The sequence below is a fragment of the Mustela lutreola genome, chromosome 15 (genome assembly GCF_030435805.1).
Source record: "Mustela lutreola isolate mMusLut2 chromosome 15, mMusLut2.pri, whole genome shotgun sequence".
NCBI lineage: Eukaryota > Metazoa > Chordata > Mammalia > Carnivora > Mustelidae > Mustela > Mustela lutreola.
Window position 1 is genome coordinate 25,215,749 of NC_081304.1, and position 4,525 is coordinate 25,220,273.

Below are 4,525 nucleotides of genomic sequence, written 5' to 3' on the forward strand. Positions count from 1 at the left end.
AAAAAAAAAAAAAAAAAAGAAGGAAATGACCTTGCTTGAGAACAGAGGATTGGAGGGACGCACGAGGGCAGGGAGGAAGAAGGGAGTCTGGTCTGGCTGCATTCCCTCCGCCAGCAGCCCACGGGCTCAGTGTCTGAGGACTCAGACCCCAAGGGGCAGATAGGGTCGTGTCCCATGACTCTCCTGTTTCTCATCCCCTCCCCCAGCTGCTCAGCCCTCTGCTCCAGGCTGGAGGCCACTTGCAGCCACTCTCAGGCTGAACCCCCAGGGGAAGGGCCCCAGCAGATCCCCCACAGCCCCCAGGGCTGATTAACACCAAACAGCTGGAGGGGAACATCTGCTCTTCTCCTGGGGAGGCCTGTCCTTGTTCCCCCAAAGGCATGGAGCCTGCAGACATCATCCCTCCCCACTAAGGAGACAGGAGGCTGGACAGAGAGAAGAGAGAAGATAAACACTTATGGAGTGTTAGCCTTGGGGAACGTGGAGGGGAGACCAGTGCTGGCAGGGGCAGGCAGTTCCCGAAGTCTCACAGACCTCAAGACTCAATGCCCATGGGTCTGGCCCCAATCTGGCTCTTCTCTGGCTTCGAGGTGCCAGGGGTCTGCCCGAGCCCTTGCCCCTGGCCCACTGGTTTACCCATGAAAAGCCCAAAGTGTCACAAAGGGGCTGTGGTATTGACTGGGTCCCTCCAGGGAGGCAGGGCCAGTGGCAAAGCTGACCCACTCCCCTCTTGTTGATCCTGCACTTTCCCAACTGCTGGGCAGTGGGCACGGCCAAGCTCCCCTGCGGGCCCCCAGCATATCAGGCACGGGGGAAATATTTCAGCAGATGACATGTTTCATCCTCTTAATGGCCCTATAGAGATAAGTCCTATCGCTCTCCCCACTTCCCTGATGAGGAAACTGAGGCTCAGAAATATGAAGTCATGCTCAAGAGCACACAGCTGTAAGCGGTAGAGGTCAGATTTTTCCCAGAATCCGCTTTCGTGAGCTCTATACCTCTCCCTTTGGCGATATAGTTGCCCATTCATCTCCCTGAACTGGGGTCCAGCTAGATTGGAAGAGCCTGCCCTCTTCCAGCTAGATTGGAAGAGAGTTTCCTCCCGGGGAAGGGCCGACTTGAGATCTGCAGCTGGGGGGTGCTGGGGCGGCAGGAGGAAATCGGACAAGTTAGGAATCCAGCTTCCCGTCCGCTCTTGACCGTCATGCCTTGGAAATTCAGCCCTTTCTTGCTTGGGTCTGGAGGAAATGAGTTGCGGCGTAGAGCTGGACTTTGGAAAGTGGGATAAAGGTTCAGGCTCTCATCCTGCTACTTGGTTGCTGTGGGACCTTGGGCAAATGACCTAACCTCTCTGTTGCCTCAGCGCTGACATCTATAAAACGAGGAAGTAAGAGCACCAGCCTCCTCGGGATAATGAGAGGATTGAATTGCAAAGAGTTTGCACAGTTTGGAGTTGTGCCGGGACCACGGTAAATGCTATTATTATTACTTATTGTTATTACTAGAGAGAGAGCTTTTTAAAAAGTGAGGCCTGGAAATCCAGGCAAGTCTATAAAAAGGACATGGCTGGTTTTGGGGGGGTCTAGATTTCCTAATTTTTCAACGCCCAGGGCTCCTGAGAGGGAAGGAAAGGGTGGATGGTTTCCAGGTGACATTCCTCCCTTCCCACCCCCATCCCCAGGAGGATAAAAATTCCTCACAGGTTTGTGAGCTTTCATGTGGGGCCTGCCAAGCCCTGGCCAGCATTCCTCTGCCCCTCCTGTTGGTTGGGGGCTGGTGGAGGGGGGGGGTCATTAGCCCCTTCTCTAGCTGTGCGAAGTGAAGAGCGAGGGTAGGCGCCTGGAGCTGAGGTCCCAGGAGGGAGCACCTTGAAGCAGGTGGCCTGCCCCACCCCACCCCCAGCAGAGGGGCTCTGAGGCCGAGGGGACGAAGCCCATCTGGGTGGCTGTTTGGGCTGTCTTCCCCCTTGCCCCAGCACCTGCAAGGTGTGCCGATGTGATGGGGACTGGTCTGGCACTGGGAAAGATCCGGTCTGATCATTTCCTCAGCTGATAGGGCTTCATATAGACCCCAAGGGACAAGGAGCGTTGCCCCAGGGAAATGAGCTCCTTCGGCTCTTCCTTTTTTTCTCAGGCAGCTAGGGGGTGGGCAGGACCTAGAGAGACATCCAACCCAACTGGTCAGGGCTGGTGAACCAGAGGAGACGGAGGAGAAGCTGCAGAGGTGGGAAGTAAGGGCGGGCTTCCTGGAGGAGAGGGTAGGAGGGATCAGGGCCTGGAAAGGGAGGATCCGGGCTGGAGCTTGCAAGCTGGGTGTAAGGGATATGGAGACTGGCTCTTTTAACTAACCCTCCGTCTCAATGTCTCCATGTTCTTCATGCCTGTCCATCCATCCCTCCGTCCCTTGACCAATTTTGCTTTTACATGTCTGCACAGGACTGGAAGAAGCCCTTTCCCCATCAGCTGGAACTGTCTCACCATGCGATGGGTTCAATGACAGGTAGTGAGCTTCCCGTCACTGAAGTTTTGTGAGCAGCCATTGCAGGGAGGAGCCTCACGCGGGCTGAAGGCTCCCTTTAAGTGTCCTCCAAGATGTCCTTCCTGCTGTGAAGTGCTTCCTCTGCCTCCAGTTCTATCCGCTGAGAGCCTGGAGTGTGTGGCTTTCTCCCTCAAGCCAGCTTCCTCCCCCATTTCTCGTGTCTCCTTCCCTGCCAGTCTCCAGCTCACCCCCTCTCCCTGCTGGGCCAGGCCCCACCACAGCCCGTGTGGACTTTTATATCCCTCCTTCCCAGCCTGGCCTCTTTGCGGCAGCCGGGCTTTCTCCAAAGGACCTGGTTGGAGGGGAGAACTTCCCTTACTTAAGAGTCTTCCATGGCTCCCCATCGCCTGCAGAAAAACAACCAAATTCCTCCCTCTGCCTCTCTGAGCAAGGCCCAGGCTCTCACTCACTTTCACACATGTCGTGCCCTCCACCTGCTGTGCCCTCCTCACCCCTGGCCAACCAACTCACTTGCAAAGCAGCCACCACTTCGAGGCTCAGCTCTGAAACTGTCTCCTCACTGAGGGGGCTGGTGCCCCACCAAGGCCCTGAAGGAGTGGTTGGGGTGGTTTTCCTGAGGGCAGGGCCACATCCTTTCATGTTCGTATCCCCAGCACTCAGAAGGGGCTCAACCCCTGTTGAGTGCTCAACCCCTGTTCATTCAACAGTTTCGGGAGCTAGTGAGGGAAGGAACGGCCTTCCTTCATGTCGCTGGTTGTTATTCATGTTGATAGAAGCTCTCATGCTTTAAAAACTTTCACCCACACCCTGTCGGAAGTGAGTTCAGTGGACAGTTACTGAACCTCTGTGGCCAGCATGTGCCGGGCCCTGTTCTCGGCCAAGACTCACAGCTGCGGGCCCCCAGAGTCCCATGGCAGAGGCGGACATGGCCACGCCTGCTGAGGGTGGGCCACTGGGGCCTCCATCCCCAAAGTAGAGCTGAATTATTGAGCCCAGAGAGGTTGAATCTCCTGCTGGGTCTCCTGGCCAGGGAGTGGGGTCCTGGTGAGTCCCCAGATGGCCCCTTTTCCCTTGTGGCCAAGAGTGGTCCTTTTACCCAGCACCAACCCACCCCCTCAACCCCCCCACCAGGCCAGGACTGCCCAACACAGGTGGGTGCCCAATAAAGGGAGAAATCTGCAGTACTGAATTTCTTTTAGCAAATGAAGGGCACCTGGGTGGCTCAATGGGTTAAGCATCTGCCTTGGGCTCAGTCATGATCTCCAGGGTCCTAAGATTGAGCCCTCCCACCCCCCCTTGCATTGCTCAGCAGGGAGTCTGCTTCTCCCTCTGCCCCCTTCATCTGCCTCCCCCTGCTAGTGCTCTGTCTGTCTGTCTTTCTCTCAAATAGATAAAATATTTAAAAACATATGTATATGTTTTAAATAAAATGAGAGCAAATGCAGTTTCTTCTTCTTCTTTCTTTTTTTTTAGAAGTCGGAAGGGGCAGAGGGAGAGAGAGAATCTTAAGCAGGCTCCCGCTCCCAACACAGAGCCCAACGTGGGGCTCGACGCTGGGTTCAGTGCAGGACTCAACCTCACAACCCTGAGATCATGACCTTGAGTCAAGATGAAGAATCAGACGCTTAACCAAGTGACCCACCTAGGCCCCCCATTTGCAGCTTCTTATTTGGAAATACAGAAAGTGGCCTAACTAGGTGATAGCCATTTCTATTTCTGACATGAAAAGCCATTTCGAGCGTATCTTGTTACTTCCCCTATAAAAACAAGGTTGGGACACTCTTGGTCTTTGACCCGATTCTTCTGTTGCATCTCTCCTGATTAGGTCTCCTCTCTCTGGGCCTTCTTCCCACACTGCCAACTTCCCAAACTGCCACCAGCAACTGCTGTGATTAGGGGCTGGAGCCTTGGTACTCCTGCACTGCCTTTCAGAGCAGCGAAGGGCTCCACCCAGACTGGGAAGTTGCTGTCCTACCCAGGAATCTGACCCTAATGCCACCTGCTGGGGCCACCACCATCTCCCCGC